Here is a 14,228-nt window from a genome sequence, read left to right on the forward strand (position 1 = left end):
TCTCCTCCCCCATATGAGGCAAATAAATCCTCCTGATGTTATGGGCCCTAATTTGCCTCCTGATGTTAAAATGGGTTATCTAGGGAGCTGAAAAGATATTTCCTTTCCACCATTACCAGCATCTCACTTCCAGTTCTATCACCTCTCATCCCAACATCTTCTGACCTGGCAAAGGTCTGAGACAGTAGATCAGGTACTATGGTGTGATCACCACATGCGGGTGCAACTCACCGCCAGCAGTGGTCAATGTACGCACAATGCTGTGATGACATTGGCAACAGTGTTTGTACATTGACCGCCACTGGTTCCACCCGCATGCGACAATCACAACAAAGTACCTGGCCCACTGTCTCAGGCCGCCTCCGTTTTGCCAGGTAAGAAGGTGCTGGTGTGAGAGGAGACCAAACCAGAAGTGAGATGGCGGCGAGGGAGGAAATGCCTTTTTAGTTACCTGGATAACCCCTTTAAGGGCACCTCCTCCAGACCCTCTAGCTGTTAAAAGAGTGTATTCCTCCTAGTGTTGATGGTAATGGGGGCTCCTCCTTCCCCCGTATGAGGCAAATAAATCCTCCTGATGTTATGGGCCCTAATTTGCCTCTTGATGTTAAAAAGGGTTATCTAGAGAGCTGAAAAGGTATTTCCTTTCCACCATTACCAGCATCTCACTTCCAGTTCGATCACATCTCACTCCAACATCTTCTGACCTGGCAAAGGTCTGAGACAGTAGATTAGGTACTATGGTGTGATCACCACATGTGGGTGAAACTCACCGCCAGCAGTGGTCAATGTACGCACAATGCTGTGATGACATAGGCAACATTGTTTGTACATTGACCGCCACTGGTTCCACCCGCATGCGACAGTCACAACAAAGTACCTGGCCCACTGTCTCAGGCCGCCTCCGTTTTGCCAGGTAAGAAGGTGCTGATGTGAGAGGAGACCAAACCAGAAGTGAGATGGCGGCGAGGGAGGAAATGCCTTTTTAGTTACCTGGATAACCCCTTTAAGGGCACCTCCTCCAGACCCTCTAGGTGTTAAAAGAGTGTATTCCTCCTAGTGTTGATGGTAATGGGGGCTCCTCCTTCCCCCTGTATGAGGCAAATAAATCCTCCTGATGTTATGGGCCCTAATTTGCCTCCTGATGTTAAAAAGGGGTTATCTGGGGAGCTGAAAAGACATTTCCTTTCCACCATTACCAGCATCTCACTTCCAGTTCGGACTCATCTCATTCCAACATCTTCTGACCTGGCAAAGGTCTGAGACAGTAGATCAGGTACTATGGTGTGATCACCACATGTGGGTGAAACTCACCGCCAGCAGTGGTCAATGTACGCACAATGCTGTGATGACATAGGCAACATTGTTTGTACATTGACCGCCACTGGTTCCACCCGCATACGACAGTCACAACAGAGTACCTGGCCCACTGTCTCAGGCCGCCTCCGTTTTGCCAGGTAAGAAGGTGTTGGTGTGTGAGGAGACCAAACCAGAAGTGAGATGGCGGTGAGGGAGGAAATGCCTTTTTAGTTACCTGGATAACCCCTTTAAGGGCACCTCCTCCAGACCCTCTAGGTGTTAAAAGAGTGTATTCCTCCTAGTGTTGATGGTAATGGGGGCTCCTCCTTCCCCCTGTATGAGGCAAATAAATCCTCCTGATGTTATGGGCCCTAATTTGCCTCCTGATGTTAAAAAGGGGTTATCTGGGGAGCTGAAAAGATATTTCCTTTCCACCATTACCAGCATCTCACTTCCAGTTCGGACTCATCTCATTCCAACATCTTCTGACCTGGCAAAGGTCTGAGAGAGTAGATCAGGTACTATGGTGTGATCACCACATGTGGGTGAAACTCACCGCCAGCAGTGGTCAATGTACGCACAATGCTGTGATGACATAGGCAACATTGTTTGTACATTGACCGCCACTGGTTCCACCCGCATGCGACAGTCACAACAAAGTACCTGGCCCACTGTCTCAGGCCGCCTCCGTTTTGCCAGGTAAGAAGGTGTTGGTGTGTGAGGAGACCAAACCAGAAGTGAGATGGCGGCGAGGGAGGAAATGCCTTTTTAGTTACCTGGATAACCCCTTTAAGGGCACCTCCTCCAGACACTCTAGGTGTTCTTAGAGTGTATTCCTCCTATTTCTGATGGAAAATGGGGGCACCTCCTCCCCCCATGTGAGGTAAATGTTTCCTCCTGTTCTTACTGGCGCCTCATTTACCCCTTGATGTTCCGGACGCCTCCTCCTCCAGACAGCTCCAGATGGTCGGGTGTCTTCTCCTCACACTGGCGGCGCGGTGTTATCTAGATAGGATATATAACAAGCCATGTGTTAACAGAATAAAGATATGATGAACATTGTTAATAATCACAGGTTACATATATATATATATATATATATATATATATATATATATATATATAATTATCCTGACTGTATTTTCATATGGAGCGACTATAAATATATATATAGAGAGAGATCTATCTATATATATATATATATATATACATATATATATATATATATATAGAGAGAGAGAGAGAGAGAGAGAGAGAGAGAGAGACGGGCTCCATATGAATATACAGTCAGGATAAAAGTGATCTGAGGTGTGATGGGATTTTGGTTACTCACCTTTACTCCTCCGTGGTGGCGCAGCAGCAGCAGAACAGCGCCCGCAGTCTATAAGGGAAAGAGAAAAACCAGCATGACTTTCCTGAGATCAGACCCGTCAGCAGTGATGGGGAATAGACATTACACTGGAGAGAGGGGACTCAGTGCTATCCTAGTGGGTGTGATACAGGCGGCACCATGTAACTTGTATGTCTGTATTATGTACATGAGGCCTTTCATGGTTATTATATGTGACTGATAATATAATATATAGTGAGGACATGAGGATATACAGTGCAGCTATAGAGGTGTGTTATCATGTAAGTGTATCATCCCATATATTTACCTGGATAAGATGGATCTCCTCCTCCTGCTGCTGCTTCTGCCGAGGAGAAATGACCAAGAAATGGAGGGAAATCAATGGTTAGTGTAAGGAAACCAGAATTGCTGAGCACATTATATAGAAGCAATATAAAGGAAATGTATTCTTATAGCTGGGCCATCAACTCCTGCAGCTACATGTATTATAGTCAGGTCTAGTTCTATCCTTCCAGCATTTATTACCAGCTCTAGTCACTCCTGCAGTAATATAATATTCACCATTACCCACAATAGAAAAAAGAAAAACCCTTCTCCAAATAGAGCGCCCCCTGTCCTCTCTATACATGATGGTAAATAACAGTTTCTTGTATTCACAATGTTATCAGTTTTGTTTCATTACCTGGGGATCTCCTCGGTCGTCGCCTCTTCCTCCTCGTCCTGCTCTTCTTCTCTGTGTATAGAATGTAAACCATCTCATATATAAATGTATTATTATATCACACATTATATGGTTTATTGTAAAGAAAGTGATTGCAAAGGTAATGGAGTGAGCTGTACAATGCTGTATGCAGTTACCATGATAGTACTATATATGTCGGGAACGGACAAAAAAAAACAACATGTATTCACAATACTCTAAGCTTTGTTTCATTACCTGGGGATCTCCTCGGTGGTCACTTCGTCCTCTTCTTCCTCTTCTCTGTGTATAGAATGTAAACCATGTCATAAATAAATATATCATTATATTACAGATTATATAGTTTATTGTAAAGAAAGTGATTGCAAAGGTAATGGGTGGAGCTGTACATTGCTGTATGCATTGACCATAGTAGTACTATATATGTCGGGTACGACCAACTAAAGTATGAAGTGTATGCGGACCCTAATGGCTATCTCACAGTGTCAGCAGTTTACAATGTGAATAAATGCTGTTAAAATAAATTGAAAAATATGATGCTATGTCTAACTAGAGCGCCCCCTATCCTGTCCTCCTGCAGCTCCTCTCTCTATACTGGATGATTGAAAAAATAAACATGTATTTACAACACTATAAGCTTTGAGCACTCACCTGGGGATGTCCGCCGCCTCGTCCTCATCCGCGTCTTCGTCAACTTCACTGAATATAGAATATAAACCAGCTTATATTTATACCTATATACAGTTTTTGGGGATATGTGACTACACAGAGTTTTGGGTGAGGAACTCTGATCTCCATGGACTCATATTGTTATCCCACATAATGTAGATGATTTTATCTCTTCTTCATACTTACATGATGGTCTGCAGGTTAGGGTGCCAGGTGCGTAGTGGAAACCGGCCCTTCCTGTAACAGAGAACATAGGTTTGGTTAGGATGATTGTTACTTTCTCCCATTTGAAACTTTCAGAAAATGCTATTTATTGTGACGTCTCAATAAGAACATGAATTCCACTAATGATATTTATTAACCCCTTGTCGTCACTGCCAGTTGTCTCCCTAACAACGTTCCCCTATTTTTAAAATTTGACATGAATAACTTTTTATGGCAGTAACTTTTTTGCATCTAAGTGATTCTGACATTATGTTCCATGACACATCAAGTGTTATGTTAGTGGCAATTATTTTTTTTATTGTAAATAAAAGTTCTAAAATTTCTAGAACACATAAGATTTTAGTTGAAATTCTCTACTTGCCTGATAAATTAATTATTATCGATAATTTACAGAATAGTTACCTTATGTTGGCAAAATTTATTGATCAATCTTTTATTTTGTTTAGAACATTTAAGAACTAATACATTTAGTTGCAGTTTTCCATATTTCTATTAAAATTTTAAAAATATTTTGAAACCACCCTTTTTCTAAACCTAAACCTGCACCCCCCCCTGAGGAAATAAAAATCAAATCAACTTGTGCCAAAATTAATTTAAAATTTTTATTTGTCTTTTCTCATTTTCTATTTTAATAGTTTTTCTTTCTGTAACATAGCAGCCGGTGTTGGCAGAGAACTGCAACTCCATATTTATTCCCTGATTCTGAAGTTTGAGAAATCTCTTAATAGCGTCTCTAGGGCTCCACATGTCTGACACATAGGTCTTAGACACCAAGGAGCACCAAGTGGATTTAGGGGTCCCCCTTTTATTTAGGATATTATGTAGGCCTCATATCAATTTACAGAGGACTTGGGGTGCTAACATATTTTTGTGTGAAAAACTTTTTTTTTTTTTTTTGTGTGCATTCTAAGCCACATTTGATCGCTTTTTATTCTATTCTTTTATGGGGTGAAGCAAGTAAAAAACAAACAAAAACAAACTATGATAAAAATGATTTATTTGATGTCATTGCTGTTTTTTGGTGTAGTGTTATTACCTGAACATCCATGGCGCATCCATGACCTTCATCTTCCAACTATTACATGACAAAAAAAATTGCATATTATAAAGGAAATATTAGTCAGTCCTCCAAGTGCTGCATATTGAGGGAGATTTTATGGAAACTGGTAAATTAGAAATCCACTGCCCAGGTTTATTAAAATAGATGGTCTGACTATAAAAGCGCTCTTAGCACTTGGTATTTGGGTTCGAATATTTGAAAAATTTGCGTGAAATCTTGGTTAATCTATGTTTAACGTACAATATGTGAGTGCACCTATAAAAAAGTCTTCTTACTTTTCTTATATTAAACCAATGGACATTTTTTAACATATCCAAGGTGACTTTGCTCGGCGTCCCTTCTGTGTTCCTGAGTAAGTGTCTTAAAGGCATCAGTCATGAAGATAGAGGAGACTTAGATCATCACTCATTTACTGAGCCTATTACACGCCTCAATAATCGTGCAGCAAGGCCAGTGTATATCTTTGGCGATGTCCATGCAGTCTTTGCCTTTAGTGTAAAACAGCAAAGTATATACATACCGTTCCACACTCCCCGGTGCTTCTGCTCGCTGCCCGGTATCTTCCTGGCTTCTGCTGCTGCTGTCAGGAAGATACCGAGGAGCAGGCAGAAGCACCAGGGAGCGTGGAGCAGAGGCTTGTTGGTTTTAGACGAGACCCCCTACAAACATGTCTTTGTGACTGATGTAACTATAATATTACTGTCACATATATTACTATAAGATACTTACACCCAGTTCTCAAACTCCTCCCTGATCTTTTCATCCCTGTTAGGAATAGAATAGAGAAGATAGTGAAAACCTAACACACATCAGACACATCAGTTTTCTAGGAGAACTTCATCAATAAGAAGACAGTTTAGGCATTCTCGCCATGATCGGTGTCTATAGGGGAAGAATTATAGGGTCACACAAGTTTTATGTTTTAATTTTACATTTAAAGAAAATGCTGCAAAGTTTTCTAGAAAAAACGCAAGCAAAAGCAATCAAAAATGTTCCTTTCAAATCAGCTGGTGCCAGAGATTTGTAATTTACTTCCATTAAAAAATCTCAAATCTTCCATTACTTATCAGCCGCTGTATGTCCTGCAGGAAGTGGTATTCTTTCCAGTCTGTAAAGCTGGTGAGGTTTTCTATGGGGATTTGCTGCTTCTCTGGACAGTTCCCGTCCCAGACAGAGGTGGTATCAGAGAGCACTGTGTCAGACAGGAAAGAATACACCACTTCCTGCAGGACATACAGCAGCTGATACCTACTTGAAGAGTTTATTTAATTGAAGTAAATTACTAATCCTTTAAAAAAAAAACTAATAACTTAAAAGAACACTAATTTTTGTAGGCTTGTTGTTACTGGCCTCTCTCCCTGTCAATCATTCTGCCGAGCACGCTGACAGGCAGACAGCGGTGACCAGATATGGGTACCCAGATGACTACCTCCCTGTCTCTGCCTGCTGCGCGCTCTAGTAGTAAAACCTCTTTTTCTCCGATATACAGCTTCTGCTGCAGCCACGGCCGGTACTTGCCCAGGCTGCTCAGGAGCTGTATACAGTGCTCCAGGGAACCATATCAGCCCAATTGTACTGATTGGTTCCCTTTAAGACGAGACCACCCTGCAAACATGTCTTTGTGACTGATATAACTATTATATTATTATATTTTACTATGAGATACTTACTCTGAATCCTCTTCCTCCTCCTCCTCGGGGCCTTCATCGCTCCTGTTAGTGATAGAATAGAGAAGATAGTGAGAACCTAACACACATTACAGGCAGCAGTTTTCTGGCAGAACTTTATCAATAAGAAGACAGTTTATATAGAGGCATCCTGGCGCTTATCGGTGTCTATAGGGGAGGAATTATAGGGTCACACAAGTTTTACATTTTTAGTTTTACATTTAAACTAAATGCTACAAAGTTTGGTAAAAAAAAAAAGCAAATAATGTGGAATTAAAGGGGTAGTTCAGCAAACATTTTTTTTCTTTCAAATAAACTGGTGCCAGAGATTTGTAATTTACTTCCATTAAAAATCTCAAGTCTTCCAGTACTTATCAGCTGCTGTATGTCCAGCATGAAGTGGTGTATTCTTTCCAGTCTGGTGAGCAGGAGAGGTTTTCTATGGGGATTTGCTGCTTCTCTGGACAGTTCCTGTCACAGACAGAGGTGGCATCAGAGAGCAATGTGTCAGACTGGAAAGAATACACCACCTCCTGCAGGGCATACAACAGCTGATATGTACTGGAGCTTTTTTTTTTAATAGAAGTAAAATACAAATTTCTGGCACTTTTTTGCTGAACTATTCCATTAAAAAAAAAACTTTGAATAGTAAACAAGTCTTTGTGACTGATATAACTATTATATTATTATATTTTACTATGAGATACTTACTCCGAAACCTCCATCTCCTCCTCCTCGGGGTCTTCCTCGCTGCTGTTAGGGATAGAATAGAGAAGATAGTGAAAACCTAACACACATTACAGACATTAGTTTTCTGGCAGAACTTTATCAATAAGAAAGTTTATACAGAGGCATCCTGGCGCTGATCGGTGTCTATAGGGGAGGAATTATAGGGTCACACAAGTTACATTTTCAGTAAAGATTTACTAACCTGGAATCCGATCCTCCATCTGAAGAAAAAAAAATAGAAAAGTGTTAGTTTTCAATATGTCTTTAAACCTCATGATGTAACTTTCACAATGTTTCACAGCAATGGGGTAGGGGACTGGTGTCATATATGTGATGAGATGTTAGACATGATATCTATGAAGGTGATGTTATAAAGAGGTAAAACTCACCCTCGACGTCATCCTGTGCAGCCTGAAATAGGAAATATAGAGAGTAAGCAGAGGACATTGGTATATTGATGAGCATGAAACGTCCGTGTACATCTGAGCTATGTGCTTGTTGTCTGCTATGGCCATAGAAATAATTGATATCTCAATTATATCCTGCTGTTCTCATTGACTTCAATGCTGTTTTCAATGCAACAATGGCCATTGTTCGTACACTGTGTGAACATGGCCTAAAAGTGTAAAATAATAATGCATATTATTTTCTTTACACATTCATCAGCCGTCGGCCGTGCATCATTATAACACGTAGCAATGTGCAGTCGCCGGTCAATGTTTTTAGGTTAGGACCAAAAGAAACAATCAGTCCATGATTATTGTCATCAGCTGATTGCAGCTGCCCCTCCACGCCGCGGGGCTCTCCTCTGCCAGTCTGCCTTACCTCCCAGTACCTGTCCCCAGGCCGCCCGCCACCCTTCTTGAGCCCCATCTGGCGTTGGTCTGGCATAGCATACACTGGCCACGACTGCTGCTTCTCCCCTACAGGGTTCACCTCCACCGACCTCCTGGGACCTGTCACCAGGCACCTGCCGTCCTCCTCCAATGCCCGCTGCGGTTCCAAATTCAAGTAGCACCACCAAGTAGCCAGCGCTACTGCCTCTCTCTCTTTGCCTTGGCTGCGGGGAACACCTGTTTAGAGTGGGGATTACCCTGAGGGGTAATCCCCTGTTCCCCTGCAACAGAGGCAGAGAGAGAGGCAATAGCTATCTCTGTTTAATTTTGGTGTCGCTACTTGATTTTGGCACCACAGCAGGCATTGGAGGAGGATGGCAGGAGCTTGGTGAGAGGTCCAAGGAGGTCAGGAAGGCCAGTGGAGGTGAGTCCTGTCGAAGTGAAGCTGCGGCCAGTATATGCTCCACCAGGCGGCTGCCGGACCAGAGAGCGGGGATGGGGCTCAAGAAGGGTGGTGGGCGGCCTGGGTATCAGGATGTCGGGGAGACTGGTGGAGAAGAGCCTTGTGGCGGCAAGAGGCAGCTGTAGCAGCTTGGGGAATGTCGCCAGTGTCCGAACCAGCTAGCGGGGTCGGTGGGGACTCCAGCAGTGTAGGCGGCAGCCTGGGGACAGGTCCAGGGCTGGAGGAGCTGTTCCCCGCAGCAGGAAGAAGCATAGGCAGCGCGCCAAGTTCAAATAGCCGCCCGCTCTTGCATCTCTCTATGCCTCCGCTGCGGGGAACAACAATTTAGACTATTTCTCCTTTTAATAAAGAAAATGATCAGGCGATGACAATGTTGATCGCTGATGATCGTGTCTTTTGATCCTGATCTAAAATCATTGGCTGCGACTACGCACCGCTATATGTAAAAACCATGCCTCCTCCCAAACTCGCAGCCCTTCCTAACCGCCCATCAGACGAGCGGGGGGATATGGCAGGCATACGCCTGGGAGAAGAAGCAAATCTGCGCCTTCTCCCTGGCATACGCCCCGGCCACAGCCTTGATAAAGTTTTCCCTCTGGGTTGATACCTTTCAAACCACAAGAGATATTGCAGATATGGTTGTACCAATCGATTTCTGAGACAAGTGTAGTCATCTTTAATGTACTACATGACCATCTTGATCGTGGCTTCCAAGATGGCAGCCATGTTCCAGACATGCAGTAATACCTCGGTTCCCGAACCACATCTTTGGTATGTTTGTCTTGGTTTGCCTTTTTTTATATGCTACATGACCACCTTTGCACTGGAAAAATTTGCCCTTGATCCAATATGGCGGCCATTAAATGGAGGCATATCAATAAAAAAGTAGAAACTCCCAAAACCTGCGCCAAGGTAAATCAGTGGATCAGTGATTTCAGATAATTGTATTAAAATCCCCATCCAATACACATTGGGGGTAATATACCATCATATTTGTGTCACGTTGTTAGATATAAAACTCATATATGCTGTATAATCTATTTCTGGTATAATTTGTGTAGGGGCGTTGTAGGTGAAAAATGCGGGCAATGATCCAACAAATCAGTGTAAGCTTTTATCCAGTTGTCAGCACAAGACGTAGGGGGTTATGTGGCTTATCCAGAATTAGAAAAATACTGCTGATTTTTTTTAGAACAGCGACATGCGTATCCTCAGGTTTTATGTGGTATTACAACTCAGTTTTATTCACATCACTAGTAAATGTGCCGCAGTACCACAGAAAAACTGAGGACAATAGTGGCACTGTTTATGGATGGGGCAGCTATGACCCAGATTTATCAAAATGTGGAAGGTTATGTTCACACACAGTTAAAAAAAAAAGTGGTTGTTTAACACGGCCATTGTTGAGTCTTGTCATAAAAAATACATTGTGTGAACATAGCCTAAAAACTGAAACTGTTGTCAGCTGCCCACAGCAACCAATCACAGCTCAGCTTTCCAGAGAATCTGTCAGGTCCATACCAAGGTACAGAGCTGCAGACACAGGCAGATAGGTAATAGAGAGTGAATTACAAGGGAAGCCTTTGTCTTTGCTGATGGCCATTTGTACAGTTATAAAATTGTAATTTATATGTACTCAGTCATTTATTTCCCTAATCTTCACATATATACAGACAAATAGGCCGACCTGACTTTATAGTATACCAGGAGAAAACATTGTATTATTGGTAATATAAACTTTTTTTAAATATAGATAAAAACTAATCAAGAACAGTGTGTGCTCACCTCCACAGCAAACCAAACCACAAAAACTATATACAGATAGGCCACAGTACCATCATGCATCACTCAGTCAGGTGCGATAATACACATAGAGGCAACATAGTAGCTGCAAACAATGTATGATAGCAAATGCAAGATCAACCAATAAACAAGCAGGTGTGAACACGATGGGATGCACGCCAGTATAGATAGGTACAGCAGCTATTAAACCTGTTACGTCCTGAGCATGGTGCACCAATCTACCCCTGCTCACTCAGGGAATCATCAGAGTAGACGCCCTTATAATGGCGGCTCCTGCCCTGTGCTATCCCTACTCCCAGACCCTACGCTTACCCTTATGCTGCTCCCTACACAGCGTTTCATCTACAAAGCACTCGACAGGGGAGGATGATAGATCCCAGGTATAGCACTGCATCGGAGTCCAGTACAGTGTGCGTCCGGCCTCAGTAAACGTGGCACATCACAGCAGTGGCCGGAGTGCCTGGAGGGCGCCAATAGCCTGATCTGTGGCTGTGTGACACAACTACATCAGGCTATTAGCACCTTCCAGGCACTCCGGCCACTGCTGTGAGGCCAGTTTATTGAAGCCAGACGCACACTGTACTGAACCCCGTGCAGCGTCTATACCCGGGATCATCATCCTCCCCTGACGAGTCCTTTGTACATGAAATGCTGCGTAGGGAGCAGCATAAGGGTAAGTGTAGGGTCTGGGAGTAGGGACAGCACAGGGCAGGAGACGCCATTATGAAGGCGTCTACTCCGATGGTTCCCTCAGTGAGGAGGGGTAGATTGGTGCAGCATGCTCAGGGCTTAACAGGGTTATAGCTCCTGTACCTATCTACACTGGCATGCATCCCATCCCGTTTACACCTGCTTGTTATTTGGTTGATGTTGCATTTGCTTTCATACATTGTTTGCAGCTACTATGTTGCTACTATTGTATTATTGACAGTGTACAATTAAATTACATTGTATGGAATCACTGCTGTTATGATACACTACGGCCGGGGTTGTCTGCGTCTACAAAAATAATTGACGGGTCTATTTTGTGCGGCCGCTATTCAGTGAACAGCGGCTGCACAAGATAGCCTGTTATTACAATGTAAAGGACTATGGGCACACCCAAATGTGCCCGCATTCGAATTAAAATGAAGAGATGGTTCACCTGCCCGATACTACAGTATTGGCCTTGTGAACATCTGAGACATGGGTTGTTGTTTGAAACATTAAACACCGGCTGTGTCAAATAACGGCTGATGTTTATGCCATGTGTGAACATGGCCTTAAGCTGGATTTCCAAAAGTATCCAAAAAAAAAAAATTACTGCATGATGTTATTTTGGCGAAAAAAAGATCTAGACTGTCTGCACCTACCACCCGCATATCGCATCTAGCACTTTCCTCCCCCCGCTGCCAACCTCACTCATAACCAGACTCCGGCCCCAGCAGGGAGAGCGCTGCAGCATTTAACACAGAAGATCCCCCCGCAGCAGCCGGACTCTGAGGAAGAAGATCAGTGGAAGAAGCAGGAGAGACACACAGAGGCCACCAGAGAGCAGTTACGGACCCTGCGCTGCTCCCTGCCCCTCCTCCAACACAGCTGCCTGTAAAACTACCTCTCCCAGCCCCTTTTGCTAAAACTACCCCCAGCCCCTACTACTGCCACTCCCCCAGTCCTACTGCTGTGACTATCCCCAACCCCTCTACTGCCACTTCCCCCAGCCTTACAGCTACTACTATCCCCAGCCCTATTACTGCCACTACCCCAGCCACGGCCGGGCCTTAGGGTAAATGGCGCCTTTGGCGAAACCTTTTTGCAGCTTTTTGAGGTAACATAAAGCTCCTTCAGCCTCCCACCCCCTCCAGACAACAACCATCACCGACCCCCGCCATAACACAACTACCCCCCAGCCTTTCACACAACTACCAACCCCAGCCCAGCAACTACAACCCCAAGCCCCCCACACAACTACCACCCACAGCCCCCCCACACACTACAGCCCCCCACAAACTACTATCCCCAGCCCCCAAACAACTACAGCTCCCCACACAACTACCAACCCAGCACTCCCAGCAACTGTACAACCCCCAGCCCTCCACACAACTACCACCGCCCAGCCCCCCACACAACTACTATTCCCCGCTCCCACACACACACAAGATACAACCCCCAGCCCCCCAAACAACTACAGCTCCCCACACAACTTACCAACCCGAGCCCCCAAAACACCTACAGCCCAAGACACACCTACCACCCTCATCCCTCAACACAACTACCACCCCAGCTCCCCTCACAACTACCACCTCCAGCCCCCAAACGACTACAGCTCCCCACACAACTACCAAACCCAGCCCCCAAAACCAAAAACACCTACAGCCCCCCACACAACTACCACCCCCATCCCAAAGACAGTGTCAGATGGATTCAGTTGCAGTCCCGGAGCAAGCGCACAGGTCGCACACCCCAAAGGCTAGCCCTACCCCCAGCCCTACTGCTGCCACTACCCCAGCCCTACTGCTACTACTACCCTGAGCCATCTACAGCTACCTCTCCCCCCAGCCTTACTGCTGCACTACTACCTCAAGCCCTACAGCTAGTACTACCCCGAGCCCTATAGCTACTACTACCCCACCCTTACTGCTACTACTACCCGAAGCCTACTGCTACTACTAACCCCAGCCCTACTGCTACTATTACCTCTAGCCCTACTGCTATTACTACTTCTAGCCCTACTGCTACTACTACCCGAAGCCCTACTGCTACTACTAACCCCAGCCCTACTGCTATTACTACTTCTAGCCCTACTGCTATTACTACTTCTAGCCCTACTGCTACTACTACCCCCAGCCCTACTGCTACTACTACCTCTAGCCCTACTGCTACTACTACCCCCAGCCCTTCTGCTACTACTACCTCTAGCCTTACTGCTATTACTACTTCTAGCCCTACTGCTACTACTACAGCCAGCCCTACTGCTACTACTATCCCCAGCCGTACAGCTACTACTTCCCTAAGTCCTACTGCTGCTATTACTCTCAGCCCTACAGCTACTACTACCCCTAGCTCCCCAAAATAGTAACAAGTACAGGTTCTTCATATATAGAAAAAAGAAGATGTGCAGGGAACTCACCGTAAAAAGATGTGCATGGCACTCACCATAAAACCGTAAAAGGTGCTCACTACTATCTACATCCTCCTACCCTGCACCTACAGCTACTTTACTTTTATTTAATCCATGTAAAAATCCATTACAAGGGATAATCACGGCAGGAATGCTAGCACCAGGCGTCTGGAGAAGCATACTGACGTACTCGAAACAGCTGTCACGCTGCCGCATGGTGCTGGCGTTCCTGACACCTTTCATTTAAATACCGTGAAATGGATTCTATTAACATATATGATTAATATAAAAGTCAGTCTTACATTGGAGTGCCTGCACATCTTATTTTT

General features: G+C 44.4%; 2 protein-coding genes and 1 long non-coding RNA gene across 6 annotated transcripts in view; 1 reads left to right on the forward strand and 2 right to left on the reverse strand.

The window, feature by feature from the left end:
- ACTR10 (actin related protein 10) overlaps positions 1 to 14,228 on the forward strand; it is a 464,033-nt gene that overhangs the window by 251,939 nt on the left and 197,866 nt on the right. The window lies entirely within an intron of this gene.
- LOC138771230 (major centromere autoantigen B-like) overlaps positions 1 to 14,228 on the reverse strand; it is a 139,671-nt gene that overhangs the window by 75,329 nt on the left and 50,114 nt on the right. The window lies entirely within an intron of this gene.
- On the reverse strand, positions 1,855 to 3,624 carry LOC138771299 (uncharacterized). Its single transcript, XR_011359594.1, has 5 exons — positions 3,585 to 3,624; positions 3,330 to 3,380; positions 2,955 to 2,990; positions 2,630 to 2,677; positions 1,855 to 2,301 (listed from the first exon to the last, which is right to left on the reverse strand). It is a non-coding gene; the product is annotated as an uncharacterized lncRNA (long non-coding RNA).

The sequence above is a fragment of the Dendropsophus ebraccatus genome, chromosome 13, assembly GCF_027789765.1.
Source record: "Dendropsophus ebraccatus isolate aDenEbr1 chromosome 13, aDenEbr1.pat, whole genome shotgun sequence".
NCBI lineage: Eukaryota > Metazoa > Chordata > Amphibia > Anura > Hylidae > Dendropsophus > Dendropsophus ebraccatus.